This window comes from Rana temporaria, chromosome 11 (genome assembly GCF_905171775.1).
Source record: "Rana temporaria chromosome 11, aRanTem1.1, whole genome shotgun sequence".
In the NCBI taxonomy this organism is placed as follows: Eukaryota; Metazoa; Chordata; class Amphibia; order Anura; family Ranidae; genus Rana; species Rana temporaria.
This window is the reverse complement of record NC_053499.1, coordinates 128,198,266-128,222,587: the sequence shown is the minus strand read 5'-3', so window position 1 is coordinate 128,222,587 and position 24,322 is coordinate 128,198,266. Positions and strand designations below refer to the sequence as shown.

The 24,322-nt window shown below is 45.8% G+C and overlaps 1 protein-coding gene across 1 annotated transcript in view; it reads right to left on the bottom strand.

Annotated features, from left to right (window-relative positions):
- The window catches only part of SMPD3 (sphingomyelin phosphodiesterase 3), a 259,804-nt gene that overhangs the window by 116,952 nt on the left and 118,530 nt on the right, over window positions 1-24,322 (bottom strand). Inside the window, exon 2 of the mRNA XM_040329110.1 lies at window positions 19,504-19,580. The gene's annotated coding sequence lies outside the window, so the exon portion shown is untranslated. The remainder of the gene's footprint in view (window positions 1-19,503; window positions 19,581-24,322) is intronic.

Sequence of the window (24,322 nt, the reverse complement as noted above, 5' to 3'; positions counted from 1 at the left end):
GAAAAAGAAAAACGCCAAATGGCCTCTTACTTGATGGGGTGCCTAGCCCCGGCACTGAGGTTAAAAGCGTGGATATGTATGGGAGAATGGATGGAGTCCCGTGGCCGGTGTAAGAACCGTGCAGAGCCGCACTAGCGTTGTTGGCGTGCGTTCCACCCTCCAGGATGAGAGAGCCAGCGGGACCAGGAAGTAGGTGGGTCGAGCGTGACCTGTAAGCCTCGACGTACGTTTCGTGATGATGTCACGTCGTCAGGAAGCAATGAGCACAATAATGAAAAAAAAAATTGTGATGGAAACTCCACTTTAACACTGCTTTGTGAATGTATGTTCACTTTTATTGTGCATATGCAATAAAACAAGTTTTTAAAAAGAAAGTATTTATTTCCTATGATCATTAGCTCCATCCAGTGGGCAGTATATACCGGATTTACTTTATTCTTTAGGAATAAATAACACTCAATCTGGAGAGAAATTAGCCTTGTAACATTCAAATTTGGCATCATCACACAAAATCAACGTACATGCAGTTTTCGCAAGAGGATAGCTTTGCAATTTTGTTTTTATAAATACACCCGTATTTAGGAACCCCGGGCCAGATTCACATACAAATACGTTACGCTGCGGCGGCGTAACGTATATCCCATTTACGTTACACCGCCGCAAGTTTACAGCGTAAGTGCCTGATTCACAAAGCACTTACCTGTAAACTTGCGGCGGCGGCGTAGCGTAAATCCGCTCGGCGCAAGCCCGCCTAATTCAAATGGGGCGGGCACCATTTAAATTAGGCGCGTTCCCGCACCGAACGTACTGCGCATGCTCCGTCCGTAAAATTACCCGACGTGCATTGCGCTAAATGATGTCGCAAGGACGTCATTGGTTTCAACGTTAACGTAAATGGCATCCAGCGCCATTCACGGACGACTTACGCAAACGACGTGAAATTTAAAATTTTGACGCGGGAACGACTGCCATACTTAACATTGGTTACACCACCTAGAGGGCATGCTTAGTTTTACGTGACGCATCTCTACGGAAACTACGTAAATTTAGATCGACGGGCAAAGCGGACGTTCGTGAATCGGCGTAACTAGTCATTTGCATATTCTACGCCGACCGTAATGGAATCGCCACCTAGCGGCCGGCCTAGAATTTCAGCCTAAGATCCGACGGTGTAACACAGTTACACCTGTCGGATCTTAGGGCTATCTATGCGTAACCTAATTCTATGAATCAGGCCCATAGATACGACAATCGTATCTCAGAGATACGACGGCGTATCAGGAGATACGCCGGCGTATTTTTTTGGTGAATCTGGCCCCCCTTGTCTATCACTGCCTATATTTTTCAATGTCACACTTTTTTTAGAAGTGGCCTATTTATTAATTACTCTCTTGAATTTAGATATGTTATGCATAAGAATGCAATTTGCATCCTTAGCAAAATTTGGAATAGCAAGATGATGATCCGATGATTCACTGGCAAACGCTACAGTTAGTGAACAATTTAATCCATTAAAGAAGACAAAGAAACGAGGTCCCATACATGTCACATCATTTAATAATGCTCCTATAAAAAAAGTGGACGTTGGCGTTGTTGACTAAGCCCATGAAAACAAAAGCCACATTTGTTTGTTTCTTTTTAAAATGCTTCCTTTTTTCCCATACCCTCCTTGAGCACTGAGTAATTTAACAATAAATTGCTTAAATTAGACATTATATAGTTATTTTTGGAGGTCACTTCCTTCAACTATTGGTTCTACATTAAAGGAGAAGTACAGCCAACGCTCGTTTGGTTTTACTTCTCCTGTGGATCGCAGGAGTGCAGTTCATCCTGCACTCTTGTGCCTACACACCATCGGTTAAAAAAACGATTGTGTCAGAACGTGGTGACGTAAAACACAACGACGTGCAGAGAAAAATTAAGTTTAATGCTTCCAAGCATGCGTCGACTTGATTCTGAGCATGCATGGATTTTTAACCGATGGACGTGCCCACAGACGATCGTTTTTTTTCTATCGGTTTTTTAACTATGAGATAATTTTAAAACAAGTTCCTAGTTTTTTCACCGATGGATAAAAAACGATGGGGCCCACACACGATCGGTTCGTCTGATGAAAACGGTCCATCAGACTGTTTTCACCAGACGAACCGATCGTGTGTACACGGCATTAGCCTTCTGTATCTAATTTGGTTTCTTGGTAAATGGTTACCTTCTTCCCTGAGCCTTCTGCACACAGTTTGGACCCCTTGATAAGTGACCACCTTCTTCCCTGAGCCTTCTGTTCTATGTCCTGCACTCCTCTGATGCATTTTACTGCTATTTCAAGCCCCCCTGTCTTAAAGTGGTGTGAGGATGGGACCCTGTGCTGTGGGAGAAATGGCTGCTTTACGCCAAATTCTGTAGAGAAACACACGTTAATGGGTCAGCTGTGTTTTGGGCTTTTTAAGTCTGACCTGAACAGAATTCAGGGCCCCACCCCACAGACAGGAGGTCTGTGCTAGGAGTCAGGTGACTCCCAAATCTCTGTGAGAGAAGGCAGAGAGTGGATGCATCTCTCTGCAGGAGGCAGAGGTCATTACTGTTGGAGCAGCAAGAGATAAGCTAGGTTTGTGCTTAGCTGCAGCAGGACGTAAGCTAGATGTGTGCTTATGTCTAAGAAACTGGTAGTTCTGAGGAGCAGAACTTGGGGCCTAAGCTAAAGGCCTGAAACAGCCGGATGGCAAATGTGAAAGCCGGGAGGCTGAACTGTAGATGTTTTTCCAAGATACAGAAATGGTGGAACACCCCTGCGAGGGCTGCTTTTGTATCTGTGAACTTTGATGTCTTTTAAATAAAAGTGGGCTACCAGGCCCTTAAAAAAACTCAGTCTGGATTGGCATACTCGCTGAAAAAAAACGCACCTACCATTGGAGTCTGATCCCCAATCTTACAGTGGTTATAAACTATCACATATACCCAGTGAAGTGAATAGCCTCAGGTGATACACAGAGATAAAACAAATCCAACTACATACGTTGTACCTGTTTTTCTACAGCCCTCTGTCCTTCGCATCTATTCATAGAGCAAAATTTACACACGGTCTCTCAGCTCTGAAAAGCTTTTATTGTTTCCATGTCCTGTCTGGATTTCTTGGCATGATGCTTGGTTTAGCTACTGGTAATTGCTCATGTTTCTATCTGCAGTGACCCTAGGCCCCCAGGTGTCTGCAGAAGTCTGTATTTGACAACAGAAACTCCCCAGAGACACGGAATTACATCTATCTACAGTTCTAAGAAGGCAAAAAAATAAATGTAAACACTTTCCACTGGGCACAAAGGACATAGCGATATAAGGGATTGAAACATGTAACAAATACTTCTCACACAAAGCAAAATCAATTATTTTCTTGTCCTGAATTCCAAATCCAAATCTGCCAGAATTTAACATAAAGAAGGAATCACAAACATACCCAGGCGCTCATCTATTTTAGGTTTCTTGTGGCAAAAATTGCTATAGCCACTGCCTGGAAGAAACTGGTATTTGACTTGGTGGTTATGAAATGTAAGCTGACTTGGATCTTGTTATATTAAAAACTGGTCAGTGTACTGAAATACAGATCCGGGGCCGGATTCAGAAACAATTTACAGCGGCGTATCTCCAGATACGCCGCTGTAATTTCAAATTTGCGCCATCGCATCTTTACGCCGATTCACAAAGAGAGATACGCCTGAAAACATGGCTTCAGTCGTCCGACGTAACTTGCCTACGCCGGCGAGCTTGGGCGCATAGTTACGCTGGACGCATTCGGCGTTCCCATAAAAAATATGCAAATGAGTAAGATACGCCGATTCACGAACGTACTTGCGCCTGGCGTATCAATATACGTCGTTTACGTAAGGCGTATGACCGACGTAAAGTTACCCCTGCTATATGAGGCGCAGCCAATGTTAAGTATGGATGTCGGAACAGCGTTGAATTTTACGTGGTTTACGTAATTTGTACGCGAATGGGGCTGGGCGTAGTTTACGTTCACGTCGAAAGCATTGAGTATTTGCAACGTGATTCTGCGCATGCGCACTGGGATACGTCCACGGATGGCGCATACGCCGTTGGTTTCGGCCTCTCATTTGCATGGGGTCACGGTTCATTTTAATAAAACACGCCCACTGCCAACCTACTTTGAATTACGCGGGCTTACGCCGGCCCATATACGCTACGCCGTCGTAACTTAGGACGCAAGTTGTTTCTGAATACGGTACCTGCCTCTCTAAGTTACGGCGGCGTAGTGTATATGGGATACGCTACGCCCACCCAAACTTACGCGATTCTTTCTGAATCTGGCCCCCGGTTTGATTGTGTTTGGGACCCATGGCTTAAATACCTCCAACCTTCAGACATTTGAAGAGTGCGGGGCGGGGCAGTGGGCTCTCTGACGGACGCATTGGGTAGCTTTTCCTTTTTCTCTCTTCCTTTCCCTTTTCTGCTTTAGATTTCTATGGTTTTCATGTTTGCTATTTGGTATTTAATACTTGGATGTGTATGTGACCCACTTTGGCCGGCCGGTGGGTTATGGAAATGGTGAGCTATTACCATATATACTCGAGTAAAAGCCAAACCGGATATCAGCCAAGGCACCTAATTTTACCGCAAAAAAAATGGGAAAACGTATTGACTTGAGTATAAGCCTAGGGTGTCCATCTGCATGCCTCACTGTGCCTCACTTTGCCTCACTGTGTCCATGTGCATGCCTCACTGTGTCCATGCCTCACTGTGTCCATGCCTCACTGTGTCCATGCCTCACTGTGTCCATGCTTCACTGTGCCCATGCCTCACCGTGTCCATGACTGGACTGACGTTTAACATGAGAGTCTATGGAAGGGGTGCCTGGCTTTGAAAAATCAGTGCTCCCCAGCTGTAAGTCCCCCAGACAACAAACTTTGCACACTTGTAGAGGAAGAGTGGGGCTACATGTATGCCAGGGGTCCAGGGAACCTACGGCCGGCCGGTACCTGGCCCCAAATTCTGGGAGATCAGGCACAAAAAGGTGACTCGAGTATAAGCCGAGGGGGGCATTTTCAGCACAAAAAAATTGCTGAAAAACTCAGCTTATACTCGAGTATATACAGCATGGCCTGGATTCACAAAGCACTTGCGCCGACGTATCTCGAGATACGCCGCGTAAGTGCAAATATGCGCCGTCGTATCTGTGCGCCGTGCCCACAAAACTAAGATACGCCTAAAACAGGCTTCATTCCACCGACGTAACTTGCCTACGCCGGCGTAGAGTGGGCGCATATTTACGTTGGACGCATGTGGCGCTCCCATTGATTTTCTATTCAAATATGCAAATGAGGGAGATACGCCAATTCACGATCGTACTTGAGCCCGACGCAGGCTACGACTGGTGCGCGTAAGTTGTACGTACGGCGTAAATTTATGCCCCATAAAGGAGGTGTAACTCAGCAGCATCCATGCAAAGGGCTGCACCAGGGAACACAAGCCGACGTATATTACGTAGTTTACGTAGGACGTGAATATGACTAGGCGTAGGTTACGTTCACGCCGTAGGCAGTGATCCGGCATATCTTAGGCAGTTGTTCCGACGTGATTGTGAGCATGCGCACTGGGATGCGTCCACGGGACGGCGCATGCGCCGTTCGTTATATGTATCTGTCTGACACTCAGCCCATCATTTGCATGGGATCACGCCTCATTTGTGTGGCTCACGCCCACTTCCACCTACGCCGGCTTACGCCTGAGAAACCTAGCGCAGATTTGGGAGGAAGTGCTTTGTGAATTCAGTGCTTGCCTCTCTGCGCTGCGTCTGCGTAGCGTAAAAGGAGATACGCTACGGCGGCATTAAATATGCGCCAGTGTCTGTGAATCCGGGCCTATGTCTTTCTATTTCCCCTGCGTGGGATTTACGAGCTCCCTGGTAGGGTGGTTTATCTCTGTGTGACAGACAACTTCTTGTGTTTGTTAATTAATGGTTAAAGTTGATATTACGATACCCTATTTTGCTGGTTATGTTGTCCATTAACCGCTTCCCGACCGCCGCATGTAGATATACGTCGGCAGAATGGCACGTACAGGCACATTGGCGTACCTGTACGTCCCTGCCTAGACGTGGGTCGGGGGTCCGATCGGGACCCCCCTGCTACACGCGGTGGTCGGATTCCCTCGGGGAGCGATCCGGGACGACGGCGCGGCTATTCGTTTATAGCCGCTCCGTCGCGATCGCTCCCCGGAGCTGAAGAACAGGGAGAGCCGTATGTAAACACGGCTTCCCCGTGCTTCACTATGGCGCTGCATCGATCGAGTCATCCCTTTTATAGTCAGTCCTACAGCCACACCCCCCTACAGTTGTAAACACACACTAGGTGAACCCTAACTCCTACAGCGCCCCCTGTGGTTAACTCCCAAACTGCAACTGTCATTTTCACAATAAACAATGGTCCCAAAAATATGTCAAAATTGTCCGAAGTGTCCGCCATAATGTCGCAGTCACGAAAAAAATCGCTGATCGCCGCCATAAGTAGTAAAAAAAAAAAAAATTTATAAAAATGCAATAAAACTATCCCCTATTTTGTAAACGCTACAAATGTTGCGCAAACCAATCGATAAACGCTTATTGCGATTTTTTTTACCAAAAATAGGTAGAAGAATACGTATCGGCCTAAACTGAGAAAAAGAAACATTTTTATATATGTTTTTGGGGGATATTTATTACAGCAAAAAGTAAAAAAGATTTAATTTTTTTCAAAATTGTCGCTCTATTTTTGTTTATAGCGCAAAAACTAAAAACCGCAGAGGTGATCAAATACCACCAAAAGAAAGCTCTATTTGTGGGGAAAAAAGGACGCCAATTTTGTTTGGGAGCCACGTGCAATTGTCTGTTAAAGCGACGCAGTGCCGAATTGTAAAAACCCCTTGGGTCATGTAGCAGCATATTGGTCCGGTCCTTAAGTGGTTAATATATTGACATCACCCACCTGTGCTGTGGGACCTTATCTTCTCTCAATTTTTATATTACTCTTTGTGTACAAGTTGTATACTCTCCCGCTTTTTAATAAGACCTTAATAAAAAAAATATTGAAATAGAAGGAATCACATGAAAACTATTTTATCAAATTTTTATAAGTTTATCATCATTCAAATTTTTATAGCATTGAAATACATTTCTATCAGGGATTTACCTATTCAAAAGCCATAATCTCCAATGTATAATTCTTGAAACTCTTTCGTAGACTGATAAATAAAGGTTGAGGTTTTGCAGGTAGAACACTGAAAATACACGGATACAAAATGAGGCTGACACTGAGCAGCAAGTATACAAATGATGGATGCAGCCTTAAGTTTTATAGTCTGGAAAGAATACAAGACTGTGGGTGCACAGCCCTTATCTTCTGCCACCTGCCATGTTTCCATGAACCTCAGATGGCTAATGGGTTAATACAATTGAGGAACAGCAGTGAGAGCTGAACAGTCTGTCCCTGAATTGCCCCGTTGCCGGGCAGCCGTCCAGAAGATCGGGACATTGTCTAAATAAGCCGATATTTTCCAAGTCAGAGATTTGACAGCCACCTGTACACAATGTTTTCACCAGCTTTATGCTAAAACACGGTCACGCTATTCCAAAGGTGGCTTCGGGATGCTTGGGGTTAGGCATTCATCTTAATTTATAAGGCTTTTTAGCATATTTGTTGATGTTATGCTATTTTTAGGCATTGGTTTCCTGTACGTTCTTCCTTGCTGTTAACATAAAAAAGCGAAGGGGTATTTGCTGCAGTCTCATCGCTGGACTTCAAATGTACCAGTATCCAGTGTTGCCAACCGTCCATATTTTTACGGACAGTTCGTAAAAACGGGCACTTTTTCCCCCCCCGTTCGTAAATGTCCATGGTTGCGGGAATGTGCCAGTAAAAGTAGCTGAGATCGGTTCGGCTTGGAACTGCGCATGAAGATTGGAGGCAGGGGGGTGATTGGAGGCAGGGGGTGATGGTGGCCAGGCCCGGATTTACTCCCTTTGCCACCCCAAGGCAGGGTCCTTCAATGCCTCCCTCGTCTACACAGTACAGGGGGGACATTATCCGCCGGGGGACTTTTTCGACAGGATACTGAGATGCATTGAGAAGCGGAGGTGGGTGGGGGAATGGGATTGGTACTGCCGAAAATGACACTGAGAACCTGGGGGGTGTTGCTGCCAAAAATGACATTGAGCATTGGGGGGTGCTGCTGCCAAAAATGACAAAATGACATTGAGAACCGGGAGGGGGGGGTGCTGCTGCCGAGAACCATCTCACCTCCTCTTCCCTCTGTTTTCTCTCCTCTCACCATCCGCATGACAGGGGGAACTCCCGATATGAAAGTGAAAGTATCCTCTCCTCTCAGCCACAGTGCCGCCCCTGCACCCACTGCCGCCCTGAGGCCTGGCCTTGTTGGCCTTGTCTGGAATCCGGCCCTGATGGTGGCTGCGGTGGCACCGCAGAGGGGGATGGAGGCAGGGGGTGTTAGTGGCAGGGGGTGTATTGGAGGCAGAGGGTGTTGGTGGCATCGCAGAGGGGGGTGGTGGCACCGCAGAGGGTGGGGGATGGAGACAGGGGTTGGTGGTGGCGCCACAGAGGGGGATGGAGGCAGGAGACGATGGAGGCAGGGGTTGATTGGTGGCAGGGGGCCTGGGGGAGATTGGAGGCAGGGGGAGATTGTGGTACCACAGAGGGGGGTGAAGGCAGGGGGTGTTGGTGGCAGAGGGGGATGGAGGCAGGGGGTGACGTGACTATAATAATAATTTGCCCTTATTATATCGAAAATAACAAAAATATGTTTTTTACCTTAATATCTACCTAAAATCACATTGCTATTTGCCTAGCGTATTTGTTTATAGCCTAAATACTGAAATTTGCACCAAAAAAATGTATTCAGTAACTTTTGTGAAATGCCAGTAAAAACGTGGCTGCGCCAGTAAATTTCGGGTGTCGTGCCAGTAAATTTAAATCTGGTAGGTTGGCAACACTGCCAGTATCCCTCCGTGATTAAGTTGTCCGAACACTTTGGTGGAGGAGTTGGCCCTTACAGTGGCTGAATGTACGTTGCTGGGACTTCTTTTATTTTATGCTAGAAAAACAATAACCCTGACTTAAAAATCTACTCCCCCTACAGTTTCAATGTGGATGAACGTGGTCAACTCTGCAATAGCACTTTATAAGGACACTTACTATAATAGAGGGTGTCCACGGAAGTTTCACAAGGTCTGGAGTAAATGGCTAAATGAGGACTTCACGGCATATATGCCTGGTGTTCCATCTTAAGGGTTAAATACTTTTTCAGTATCTTTCGGATACCGGTATGTCATCTTATTACAGTGGGAGGGTGTGTATGTTGGGTCTGACCTGGTGGGGTTGCTATTCAGATTTTATTTTATGAATGTATAAGAGTGAGCCACACACACACCTTCTTGTTCTTTGTTTCTTGGTTTTGTGTTGTTTGTATCACTGGTGGTGACCGCGTGGTGCTCTGGCGGTCTGCCCAGGTTACCCCTGCGTGGGTAAAAATTCTGTTACTTGAAAATTCAATTAAAAAAAAATAATTGTACGAACACTTAGCCTCCAATTATAAATCCTGAAGCTTCCGACTCATTAAAGTTGCCCAACTCCCACCACTTTATAGTTGTACATGTGACTAACCTGTATAATTTTTCCTCACTTATTAACCACTTCAATACCAGGCACTTATACACCTTCCTGCCCAAGCCAATTTTCAGCGCTGTCGCAATTTGAATGACAATTGCGCGGTCATGCTACTCTGTACCCAAACAAATTTTTTATCATTTTGTTCCCAAAAATAGAGCTTTCTTTTGGTGGTATTTGATCACCTCTGGGGTTTTTATTTTTTGCGCAAAAAATAAAAAAAGGTTTTCTTTGTTTCTGTTATTTTTTTTGTAAATAAGTACATTTTCTACTTCAATGACGTGCACTCATATGGCGGCAGCACTGATGGGCACTGATAAGGCGGCACCAATGAGGTGGCACTGATGAGGTGGCACTGATGGGCACTAATGACGGACACTGATAGGCAGCACTAATGGGCACTGGTATGTGGCACTGATGAGCACCAATTGGCGGCACTGATGGGCACCAATAGGCAGCACTGATGGGTACTTATGGTGGCACTGATAGGTGGCATGGATGGGCACTGATAGGTGGGCACGGATGGGCACTGATAGGTGGCACTGATGGACACTGGATGGCAATTGCTGGGCATCAATGATTTGTGGTCTTTCACAATGGTGCCAATCAGTGCCCATTTGTGGGCACTGATTGGCACATATTTGACATCAATTTGCATATGTGGATGGCCATGTGGGATGTACCTGGCCATCCACATGCTTGGGACTTTCCTGGTGGTCCTGGTGGTCCAGTGTGGGCATCCGTGGGGGGGCTGCGCTGATAAACAATCAGCGCAAACTCCCCCTGTCAGGAGAGTCACCGATCGGCTCTCCTCTACTCGCGTCTGTCACGTTGATCGGCTCTTCCATGAATAAGTCAAATTTTACGACGAAACATGTCGGAAGCTTGGTTATCATCTGATCAGTGACCAATTGCTAACGTGAGAAGATAGGCCAGTTGCGTGTTTGTTTGCCAGTGACCGACGTTCGGTTTTTCGTTCACGCCAGCTTCAATTTCACTTCCAACACAGTGTGGGGATCGAGTGGTTTGAGTTGCCTGGGTTTTATTTTCTGGGTCCGCCGAGACCGTTGCATTTCAGCCGCACAATACAGAGGAATCTTTGCTGTGTATTTATCACGCTTTTTAATTTTGGCATTGTGTGAGTGCATCTTTTGAAGATTTTGCTTGTGGTTTGTGATTAAATTACTTTTACGGTTTTACACTATGTCACACTTTCTTCATTTATGAGGATCTTACTTGTCCACCTGTCTGGGAACGGAAGCTCGCCTGCTGATGTAAACTAACTATAACAAAGCTACTGTGCCAAAACACGAGAGTGCTAGGCATATAGTTCCGGTGAGTGGCCATTTCTATTGGTGGAGGATTCACTATTTTTTCACATCGGGTGTGGTGGAAGATTTCTTTGAATATGTTTTGAAGATTTTACACCTTGAAGGAGAGAAAGAAATGTTTTTCCTTTTCGCTCTTCCATGAACTTTATGTTTTTCTATGAACACTTTTATCACGGGCTTTTGACTCATTTGCATTTATATTTGGATTATTATTATTTATTATTCATCACAGTGTGGATCACACACACTTGAGCGCTGTTTTATATATAATTTTTGGTTTATTGGTTTAAACACGTTATATATACTTTTTCATATGGTCAGCTTTAGTCAGCTCACATAAACATGAGCACAGATAAGGCTAATAATGAGGTTGGGCTAACAGGTATGATGTGGACCTAGAGGTGGAGGAGTGGAGGCCCCAGATAGCAAGGATTACTTGCCACACAACAAATTTGTGCCTGTGTTGAATTGTAAGTCTTGCTGCACATTTTCAATGGAAAGTTGTACATTTGTAGAGCACTTGAAGCACAAGTTCTAGTTGACACAATTTGTAGCACACGTGGCAAGTCTCTGGCAAGAGCAAAGTTGCAGTGGTGAGTCTACATCAAGCGCTCTGCAGGTCTACAGCACACAAATTCAGCCACAGTGACCCCTGTGGTGGGATGATTATTGCACAACATAACTGAACCAGAACTTGCAGCAGACTTGCAGAATGTTTACAAAGAAAGTTGATTTGGAGTCATGCGATGCGGACTTGTGAAGCCTGGCAAGTCTTGCAATAGCTTAGCACAGGGGTGTCCAAACTTTTTTCAAAGAGGGCCAGATTTGATGAAGTGAACATGCGCGAGGGCCGACCATTTTACCTGAAATTCTTTGAACCATTAAAATTCTCAGGGTGTTAGTTCGAGCACCAATACACGGCCCAACAATAATTATCTTGCCTTTGTGGCTGTGTGTGGTGAAGAGATGAGCTCAGGCGTGATATTTGTATATACCGTATTTATCAGCGTACAACATGCACCTTCACTTTAAAAGGGAAGTTTCAGGCAAAAAAAAATGTTTTAATCCCGCTCTCTGCTGATGCGGCCGGCTTGCCTCTTCCTCTGCACAGGTGAGGCTGTATTGGGCACAGGCAATGCTGTATTGGGCACAGGTCACGCTGTATGGGGCACAGGCAGTTCAGACTGTATTGGGCACAGGCAGGCCAGGCTGTATTGGGCACAGGCAGGCCAGGCTGTATTGGGCACAGGTCATGCCGCATTGGGCACAGGCAATGCTGTATTGGGCACAGGTCACGCTGTATGGGGCACAGGCAGACCAGGCTGTATTGGGCACAGGCAGGCCAGGCTGTATTGGGCACAGGCAGGCCAGGCTGTATTGGGCACAGGCAACGCTGTATGGGGCACAGGTCACGCTGCATGGGGCACAGGTCACGCTGCATGGGGCACAGGTCACTCTGCATAGGGCACAGGCAACGCTGTATGGGGCACAGGTCACGCTGTATGGGGCACAGGTCACGCTGTATGGGGCACAGGTCACGCTGTATGGGGCACAGGTCACGCTGTATGGGGCACAGGTCATGCTGCATTGGACACAGGTCACGCTGTATGGGGAACCGGTCACGCTGTATGAGGCCACAGGTCACGCTGTATGGGGCACAGGTCACCCTGTATAGGGCACAGGTCACGCTGTATGGGGCACAGGTCATGCTGCATTGACACTAGGGCGGCTCTGGGGGGCCCCATACAACATTTTGCTATGGGGCCCTGCAGGCCCGGACTGGCCATAGGGCATACCGGGCATATGCCCGGTGGGCCGCGGCGGCCCGCGGGCCGCCATTGGGCAGCGAGTGGCCCGCGGGCCGCCAGTGGCCCGCGACGGCCCTCGGGTGGCATGGCATGTCTCCCCCCGAGCAGTGCTGTGTCTTAAAGCCGAACCCCGTGAAAAAAACTTGGGCGGTGATTGTCCAGGCTGGCCGCACTCACTACAATTGCCGGAGGCGGAGCCTAATACTCCGCCCACCTTCCTCCGCACCATCCTTCCTGCCCGGGCTCTGTGGACTGGATGAGAGAGTGAGGGGAACTTACATGCAGACCTGCACGTCCAGCAAGCACTATTGCATCCTCCTCCCAAATGTAAGTGCTAGTTCCACTGCTACTTGCCAAGCCTGTGTGGCACGATGTAGCCAAGGAGGAGTTTAATGTACCCTAGCTGTTGGCTCCTGTCTCTGCCCACCTCCTGTCAGTCAGACCTGTGTAGCTAGCACAGAGCTGAGGAGGATTTTAAGAGCACTTCCTATGGCTCCAATCCATGCTGTATAGGTCTGTCCCCAGCAAACACATGGCTCCAGCAATGTCCCTGTTGGTGCAGACATGGACAAAAGCTGCAATTAAATGCCACATGGGTCTGAGGTGTCCCGTCCATTAAGGGTACATGGGCACTGCCCCCTCTCTACAGCCACCCCCTCTATGTAGAATGGATAGATTCATGCATTGCATGAATCTATCCATGGCTGCCGCTGCCACCCCCTATTCATGCGTCCGGCCTCTTTTCTGATGCCGGGCGTCTGAATTACATCAGCAGGGGTGTTTTTTTGAAGCACCTGATTAGAGCCGTAGGCTCTAACAGGCTTCAAAAAGGAGGACTGCAAGCACAAAGCATTGTTCTTGCAGTCCACCCAGATGTGTTAGAAAAGCAAATTAATATTTGCTTTTCTAACACTGAACCGCCTCTCCGCCAATCAGGTAGCGTGGGTCTAATACCCGTTACCTGATTGGCTCCTATTGGATGCAATGGAACAACAGAGGAGAGCAAAGAATGGAGGACACAGGAGCTGTCCCACAGCTCGACACCGTCACCCACTGCCTGAGATGGAATAAGTGCCGGGCAGGCAGGGGCCACAGTAGCAGCATTTGATGGGCACAGCTGGCAGCATTTGATGGGCATGAGTGATTTCATTAGACGGGGTAAAAGTGGCAGCATTTGATGGGGTAAAAGTGATGGCATTTGATGGGCAGGAGTGGCTGCATTTGATTGGGCACAAATGGCTGTATTAGATGGGGCACAAGTGGCTGTATTTGACGGGTACAATGGCTGCATTTGATGGGCACAGTGGCTGCATTTTTATGGGCATAGGGGCTGCATTTGATGGGCACAGGGGCTGCATTTGATGGGCACAGTTGCTGCATTTGATGGGCACAGTGGCTGCATTTGATGGGCACAGAGGCTTCAATTGATGGGCACAGCGGCTGCATTTGATGGGCACAGCGGCTGCATTTGATGGGCACAGCGGCTGCATTCGATGGGCACAGTGGCTGCATTTGATGGGCACAGTGGCTTCAATTGATGGGCACAGCGGCTGCATTTGATGGGCACAGCGGCTGCATTTGATGGGCACAGCGGCTGCATTTGATGGGCACAGTGGCTGCATTTGATGGGCACAGTGGCTTCAATTGATGGGCACAGCGGCTGCAATTGATAGGCGCAGTGGCTGCATTTGATTGGGCACAAGTGGCTGTATTAGATGGGGCACAGTGGCTGCATTTGATGGGCACAGTGGCTGCATTTGATGGGCACAGCGGCTGCATTTGATGGGCACAGCGGCTGCATTTGATGTTTTTTTTTTCAGTATTTTTCAGTTTGTTTGCGCCCCTCTAAAAATTTTGAGCACCAGCTGCTACTGGGTCTGATAGCTTCTGTCCCTGCCTGTCACCTATCTCTTTGATGATAAAAACACCATGGCCCGGACTCACGTAGAGCGGCGTATATTTGTGCGGGCGTAGCGCATCTCATATGCGCTACGCCGATGTAACATTGAGAGGCAAGAACAGTATTCACAAAGCACTTGCTCCCATTACAAGTAGCTGCTACTCACATATAAAACTGCTTGTTCCCAAGCTACAAGCGCTTCCTACTATATGAATTTACACTATGGATACCTGGGCTTTACTCTTTCATGTACATGGTGGGACTGGGCCATTGTGGTGGATAAATCAGACACTGTAACTTTTTTTGGGACCAGTGACAGTAATACAGTGATCAGTGGTAAAAATATGCCCTATCACTGTACTAGTTATTCATTTATTTCATTTTACGTACTTATATTGTGCCATCAAGGTGGATCCTTAAGAGGAAGAGGTGTGATTTGCAGGTGATAGGGCAGGTTTTAAACATGAAGGGGCGTGGCATTGACAGAAAGGGGTAGGTCATATTTAAATTAGGGGGTGCACATGTTTAGTCAGGCCTAGGGCAGCACAAAACCTAAATACACCACTGCCCCCCAGTGCACTCTCAGCTGCGAGTCGGAGCCGCAGAGTGAAGTCGCCTCCTTTATGTCTACACAGAGGGAGGGAACCCGACATGCAGTCGCGCACGGATATGAGGTACATTATGGGTCTGAAGGGAGGGTCTGTATTGTAGGGGGGTTTCTGTATTGTGGGGGGGGGGGTTCTGTATTGTAGGGGTGGTCTGAAATGTAGGGGGGGTTTTGTATTGTAAGAGGAGTCTGAAATGTAGGGGGGGTCTGTATTGTAGGGGGGGTCTGTACTGTAGGGAGGGGGTCTGTACTGTAGGGGGGTCTGCACTGTAGGGAGGGGGTCTGCATTGTAGGGAGGTATGTGTAACATGCAGGGGGTCCAGAACTGTTAGGGGGGTGTCTGTGTAACAAACTGTGGGCTATGTAATGTAAAGGGGCCCAGAGGTGCAGGGGGCTGTGTAATGTAAAGGGACCCAGAGGTGTAGGGTGCTGTGTAATGTAAAAGGGTCCAGAGCTGCAGGGTGCTATGTAATGTAAAGGGTCCAGAGGTGCAGGGTGCTATGTAATGTAAAGGGTCCAGAGGTCCAGGGTGTTGTGTAATGTAAAGGGTCCAGAGGTGCAGGGTGCTGTGTAATGTAAAGGGGTCCAGGGTGTTGTGTAATATAAAGGGTCCAGAGGTGCAGGGTGCTGGAACCCCACATCTCATGATTAACCGCCGCAAAGTGCAGCTGCACCGCCCCCCCCCCCCCCCCACCCGGGCTGCTCAGTCTAAAATGCCCGGGCCTATTTTTTGTCCCAGTCCGGGCCTGGGGCCCTGTGATTTCTAGTTACGCCCCTGGCTCAAACCATTTACGCATGCGACTCACAGCAGGGGTTTGGTGGGTCCTGGTTCACCATTTCAGATCCGATTTCAGCCCGGATTTTTGGCTGAATTCCAACCTGAAACAGACCAAAAGACGCACCGGGCTCCTGCGCAAATTCAAATTTGCATAGGTGTGAACCCAGCCTAAAGCTTCTGGGCTCCAGGAACAAAAAAAGTTACTATTTTTGCGAAAGCAAAAGGGTCTGTTTTCTCAAACCCTGGAGCCCTTCACCATGTGTAGGTGGGAACCCTAGGTGACTTATACACACCATTCACAATGCTAGTGCCAGTGTATTTCTTATGAATACATCCAATCAAAACGAATATTTTAGGTTTCTGCTCTATGAATTCTATTATATTGAATCACACGCTGGCTTCTTGAAGCATTAAGTTAAATGCTATTTCCCATTGGTATTACCTCCTCCTTCTAGACATGGAGGTACAAAAGTCTGTTGGAAACACAGTCATGGCTACATTAGTGACTTAATACCGAGTGCATTAACAGTTTGAAAATGGAATGTTACACATAAATATTGTGCATTAGACTTATCTCAGGGGAACAGGATCAAAAATGCTAATTACTGTTATTTTTATTACTAGAAGGGATTATTTTTAGGTGAGCGTGTGCTGTTTTAGACACAGCGTGTGCAATTTGTGACATCATCACACATGCCAGCGTTAACCCCTGCCATTTCATCTGCAGTTAATGCAATTTTAATGACAAGAACAAAGTAGGTGGAATGAGCGCTGATCTGAAGTCATCTCAGTCACCTGCGAAACGCACAAATACTCGGGGAAGTTAATTGTACAAGAAGAAGACACCAATATTTTATACAATTCTGCAAGCTAATCCACACACAAAGCATTACTAGACATCTCATAAACAATCTCGCAAGATCCCACAGGAGATCCTTTTGTAGGAAATGGATGTTAAAGGCGTTTAGCTCCATTTAAGTGTTTCAGAAACAGCAGCTCTGCATATCTCATCAATCAGCACAAACAGGTATCACTTAACACAAGCAGAGAACACTGTGGTCTGACCTCCTGGCAGGAAATCACAGGGCGGCAGAGTCTGAGTGCATGCAAACACAACCATTAAATGTAATGTTTCAGGCAGAACTTAAAGGAGAACTCTAGGCCAAAACACTTCGGGGCAGATCCACAAACATCTGCACCGGCGCAGCGTATCTGAGATACGCTACGCCGCCGTAACTTACTTGGCTTTGGTTTGAATCCTGAAAGAATTTGCGCCGTAAGTTACGGCGGCGTAGTGTATCTCTCGCGGTGTAAGGGCGCAGAATTCAAATGCGGCGAGTAGGGGGCGTGTTTCATTTAAATGAAGTGCGTCCCCGCGCCGAACGAACTGCGCATGCCCCGTCCGTCAAAACTCCCAGGGTGCATTGCTCCAAATGACATCGCAAGGACGTCATTGTTTTCGGTGTGAACGTAAATGGCATCCAGCCCCATTCACGGACGACGAAATTTTTTCAAAATTATACGCGGGAACGACGGCCATACTTAACATTGAGTACGCCGCCAGGTAGCAGCTTTAACTATAAGCCGGAAAAAGCCGAACGGAAACGACGTAAAAGAATGCGACGGCCGGTCGTACGTTCGTGGATCGTCGGAAATAGCTAATTTGCATACTCAACGCGGATTACGACGTGAACGCCACCCAGCGGCCGCCGGAAAATTTCATCTTAGATCCGACGGCGTACTAAGGCGTACGCCTGTCGGATCTAACACAGATGCCGTTGTATCTTGTTTGGTGGATACCAAAACAAAGATACGACGCGCAAAATTTTAAATTACGCGGCGTATCAACAGATACGCCGGCGTAATTTCTTTGAGGATCTGCCCCTTCATGTATGAAGGTACCTGGTCTTTCAGTCTAGACTTTCAATACAGGAACCTGAAGTGGTACTTTTGTTCAATGTCAAGCCCCGGCTTTGGGTAGTGGAGCTAGAATCCAGAACACTAACAAAATGTTGGCATCATTCCTTTAATGAGATGCATTCCCATGGGCACACAAGACCAATACTTCCTTCTAAAGCCCCGTACACACGGTCGGACCTTTGTCCGAACAAAATCACATCGGAATCCTGACGGACTTCCATCTGAGTAAAAGAGAACATGTTCCTCTGAATTTCCGATGGAAATAATCCGATGGGGCCACACAGTCAGAATTTCCGATGGAAAAAGTCAGTCAGACTTTTTCCATCGGAAATTCTAATCGTGTGTACGGGGCATAAGCCCTACCCCTTCTACCTGGTGTTAAAAGCTGGAGCACTGCCTAATAGAAGTCGGGAACCTTTATAGACTAAGCATCTATCCATGATGTGAAACATGTTAGCTTTTTTGTCCCCTATGTCCACTTTCTACCATTGATTGCAGTGTTGCATGAATTTTTGGATGTTATACAGCTTTGGATTTTATCCTTTGTTCATTTTGTTTTAATAAATTGCCTATCGGATAGCGGCAGTCCAGGAACATTTCTTTTTTCCACGGATCAGCGCGGAGTCTGCACCTGTCAGTACTACAGGGCGGGAGCACAGCATAGGTTGCAGGGCTTGGAGCAGTACTCTTTTCCAACCTTTATAGACTGTTGTCCATGGCCACAGGATTAAAAAAAAAGTATATGATAATAAGTATAATATATAATATATATTATATATTAAATGTAATAATAATAATAATATATATACCAAGTATATAAAAGCTGAACTCTGGAATCAGCCCTTTTTGGCACCCCAATCACTCTCCCTTGTACTTTTATAATGAAAAAAAAAATCAAATCGCTTACTTTGGGGGATAAAAAATGACTTTTAAAGCGCAGGTCCGCCAAATTTTTTACAAATACTGCAGCTGTTGACTTTTAAAATAAGGACACTTACCTGTCCAGGGCGCCCACGATTTCGGCACACCGAAGCCGGCTGTCAGATGCTGCCGCCGCCATCTTTGCTCCTGCGTGTGCGCGATTCGTGCTGCGTGATACCACTGTTCCCTGCTGTCTTCTGAATGCATTAAGGTGAAAAACCTTGAGGGTTTACAACCCCTTTAAGCTATTAATTGTATACTCCCCTATCATCATCCTCTCCTTCTTACTTCCAATCATCAGGCCAAGCCTACCTTGACAGCTGAGAGTTGGAACGAGGCTATCTGCTCTTTTTCCTTCAGTGACAATTACATTTTTGCATATTAGGTTAGAGACTGGCAATGAAGAATAGATTAGGTTTAGCAAACTGATTTAGGACTGTTTTAAGACAAAATAAACTACATTACAGGATAAAGAGGATGACAGATCAATATCTTTCACATTAAACCAGTGTCAGAAACTAAGTATGAGATAATTCTGGCTCAATATAAGCGATAAGACACAAAGTAACTCACCGGCATGAACCACCGGCTGGCCAGGATGGATTCCACAATGCCCTCGGAGGGTTTTACCGTATCACCCAATTTCCTGCCTGTATCAAAAAATGACAAAAGGAGTTAATGCAGAATTGTAGAATTACAAATGTGCATCTGTATGACTTAATGTGGTGAAAAGCAATGTTCATATTGTAGCAGTCTAAATAAACCAATTATAAATCATTTTCCAATATTCTGGCTACATTTGTGATGGCTGATGCCGCATACACACGATCATTTTTTGGGTTGTAAAAAACAAAGTTTTTTAAAAATGTATTTTAAAACGATCGTGTGTGGGCTTCAGAGCATTTTTCGGGTTCTGAAAAACAACAAAAAAAAAAATCGAACATGCTCTATTTTTTCACGACGTTTTAAACAATGTCGTTTTTCGGGTTGTAAAAAATGGTCGTGTGTGGGCTTTAACGACGTGAAAAACCCGCACATGCTCAGAAGCAAGTTATGAGAGGGGAGCGCTTGTTCTGGTAAAACTAGCGTTCGTAATGGAGATAGCACATTCATCACGCTGTAACAGACAGAAAAGCGCAAATCGTCTTTTACTAACACGGAATCAGCAAAAGCAGCCCCAAGGGTGGCGTCATCCGCATGGAACTTCCCCTTTATAGTGCCGTTGTACGTGTTGTACGACATCGCGCTTTGATAGAGCATTTTTTTTGTTCACGATCGTGTGTGGGCAACGTTGTTTTAATGATGAAGTTGAAAAAAACAACGTTTTTTCTAGAGCCTGAAAAACGTTGTTTTTTACAACCCGAAAAATGATCGTGTGTACACGGCATGAGATTTGATTCTTTAACTATCAATCTAGAACACCGTGGAGCGACGGAGTAACTATTATTGGTTTAAGGTTCAACAAAATCGAAGTTGCTAGCATAAAGATGAACTCTGGCAGATATAGAAGACACAAATTAATGCAATTCTGTATTTATTAATACATTAATAATTTTTTTTTTATTATTATTTTTAAATTATTAATTTTTCAAGATTAAAAAAAAAAAAGGTGAATATATACCCCCCCCCCCCCCAGTCCCCATTCCATATGTGAGCAGTGCAGTGGTCCTGGGATTTGAAATTCCAGCTCTTCTCCCTATTTTTTCGGCAGGGTTTCCAGGATGGATCAGAGTAATTCTGTTTGGTAAGTGCCAGCACAGAACACCGATCTGAATCATCCTGATGGCAATAAAAAACGTGGGCAAATTAAAAATAGACCTTAAAGGCTGAATAACACCATGAAGGATGCTCATGTATACTAGAGGAAAAGTAAATGGAGGCGTTGCATTTGAAACCAATTGCATCCCAACCATAAATTATTCTGATGCAGAAAACAAAATATAAATTGTATGTGTGAATGATTGTTATAGCCATTACACTTACATCCCCTTTCCCCTGGCTTTTACAAATCTTCAAATGTAGAAACATCCATCAACTGCCAAGCTGCTGCTAACAAAGCAAACAGAATATTGTGATGCATTACAAAGGTAATCAAAACCAGAGATAAAACTGTTCTACAAGACTCTGGTCCGGCTGCACCTGGAGTGTGCTGTCCAGTTCTGGGCACCAGTCCTCAGGAAGAATGTGCTGGAAATGGAGCGAGTACAAAGAAGGGCAACAAAAGCTGATAAAGGGTCTGAAGAATATTAGTTATGAAGAAAGGTTGCGAGCACTGAACCTAATTCTTTCTGGTGAAGAGACCCTTGAGAGGGGATAAGATTTCAATTTACAAATACCGTACTGGTGACCCCACAATAGGGATAAAACTTTTTTGGGGAAGGGAGTTTAACAAGACACGTGGCCACTCATTAAAATTAGAGGAAAAGAGGTTTAACCTTAACCACTTAAGGACCGCCTCCTGCAGATTTACGTCGGCAGAATGGCACGGCTGGGCACAAGCACGTACCTTTAAGTGCCCAGCAACGGGTCGCGGGCCGCCGCGGGACCCGCGGACCCAATCGCCGCTGGGGTCCCGCGATCGGTCCCCGGAGCTGAAGAACGGGGAGAGGTGTGTGTAAACACAGCTTCCCCATTCTTCACTGTGGCGCTGTCATTGATCATGTGTTCCCTGATATAGGGAAACACGATCAATGACGTCACATGTACAGCCCCGCCCCCCTACAGTTAGAAACAGATGAGGTCACACTTAACCCCTTCAGCGCCCCCTGTGGTTAACTCCCAAACTGCAATTGTCATTTTCATGGTAAACAATGCATTTTTAATGCATTTTTTGCTGTCAAAATGACAATGGCCCCAAAAATGTGTCAAAATTGTCCGATGTGTCGGCCATAATGACGCAGTCACGAAAAAAATCGTTGATCGTCGCAATTAGTAAAAAAAAAAAATAATAATAAAAATGCAATAAAACTATCCCCTATTTTGTAAACGCTATAAATTTTGCGCAAACCAATCGATAAACGCTTATTGCGATTTTTTTGACCAAAAATAGGTAGAAGAATACGTATTGGCCTAAACTGAGGAAAAAAATAGTTTTTTATATATTTTTGGGGGATATTTATTATAGCAAAAAGTAAAAAATATTGCATTTTTTTCAAAATTGTCGCTCTATTTTTGTTTATAGCGCAAAAAAAAAAATGCAGAGGTGATCAAATACCACCAAAAGAAAGCTCTATTTGTGGGAATAAAAGGACGCCAATTTTGTTTGAGAGCCACGTCGTACGACCGCGCAATTGTCAGTTAAAGCGACGCAGTGCCGAATCGCAAAAACTGGCCCGGTCCTTTACTTGCCTAAAAGGTCCGGGTCTTAAGTGGTTAAACTACGTAGAGGGTTCTTTACTGTAAGAGCGGCAAGGATGTGGAATTCCCTTCCACAGGCGGTGGTATCAGCGGGGAGCATCGATAGTTTAAAAAAAACTATTTGCTAAGCACCTGAACGACCACAACATACAGGGAAATACAATGTAATACTGACATATAATCACACACATAGGTTGGACTTGATTGACTTGTGTCTTTTTTCAACCTCACCTACTATGTAACTAAAAGCAAAGCTCAGTGTTTGCTAAAATATCAGTCCTGGGAGTACTAACCCATTAATAATCTATCCAAACGTGTTGGAAAACTATATACCATCCAAAAACAAGCAAGGTATTTTTGTTGGTACATATTTATTATGAAGAACTTTTTAGTTTTTTAGTATTTTTGAATTAAAATGTGTCTATAACCACACCTTAAAAAATCTTAGGTAGCTTTATGAGCTAGATAAAATAGTGACAGACATAACAGTTAGGCCCCTTTCACATGGACTGTCTGATCAGGTTCGTCTGTCAGTTTTTCAGGCGGACCTGATCAGACCTTCCAGTCTCTTTTATGGAGCGGCGGATGTCAGTGGACACATGACACCCGCCAGTCTCCTAGTTCCCATCCATCCAGCGGATCAGATTGGATGGCATCAGATGGAAACGGACGGGCGGTCCGTTTTCATCTGATTGCCCCATAGAGGAGACTGTGTCCGTGTCTACTGTGTATAGTGAAGTGGACACGGACCTGTCATTCTCCCGCTGAGTAGGGATCAGTGGATAGGTCAAGCACATTCCACTTAGCGGAGGTGACTGTGTGAAAGGGGCCTTGGGGTAAAGTCCAGTTCCAACTACCAGTCCCTGGGACTGGTAGACACAGAGAGGATGACTGGGGGGAAAGGGTCTGTGTCAGACTGGCCATAATTCAATACAGGCTGGACCAAGCACAGAGGCCCAGATTCACAAAGACTTACGACGGCGTATCTCCAGATACGCCGTCGTAAGTCCGAATGGCCGCCGTCGTATCTATGCGCCTGATTCATAGAATCAGTTACGCATTGATTTGGCCAAGATACGAGCGGCGCAAGTCTCCTACGCCGTCGTATCTTGGGGTGCAATAATTACGCTGGCCGCTAGGTGGCGCTTCCTTGATTTCCGAATATGTAAATGAGCAAGATACGCTGATTCACGAACGTACATACGCCTGTCGCAATTAGTTACGCCGTTTACATAAGACATACGCCGGCGTTAGGATAAAGAATGTCTCTAGGTGGCGCAGCCCATGCAAAGTATGGACGTCTGAACAAGCGTATCTTTTTACGTCATTTGCGTAAGTCGTACGCGAATAGGGCCGTGCGTAAGTTACATTCACGTCACAGGCATTGAGCCGGCGTATCTTTGGGCGTAAATACGACGTGATACTGAGCATGCGCGCGCATGCGCCGTTCGGCCATGCATCTACATGGGGTCAAGCCTCATTTAAATACAACACGCCCCCTACCAGCCTACTTTGAATTACGCGTGCTTACGCCGGCCCATTTACGATAAGCCGCCGTAACTTAGGACGCAAGTGCTTTGTGAATACAGCACTTGCCTCTCTAAGTTGCGGCGGCATAGCGTAAATACGATACGCTACGCCCGCGCAACGTAGAGCGGCCGTACGTGAATCTAGGCCTTTAGACTTTAGACTTTTTCTCGCTTCTGCTTTCAGCACATGTGCATGCAACTTTTACAGGCATACTGAAAGCCAGATAATGTAATGAAAGATTGAGATGTGTGTTACTCTAACAGCATCAATACGATGCTCCAAAATTAAACTTCATGCACCCGGTTCATTCTGTTCCTCTTTTTTTTAGCTCAATTCCACAATATGCACTGCTGAAAACATGCTATAAGATACAATTTACATGTAATTGTGTATATATCCTGTTAAACTCTTTAATTGCCACTATGATTAAATACAAAAATGTATTCAATATGTATTTTTTATAGACCCTTTTATTTTGACAATGCAAAATAAATTACTTTTCCAT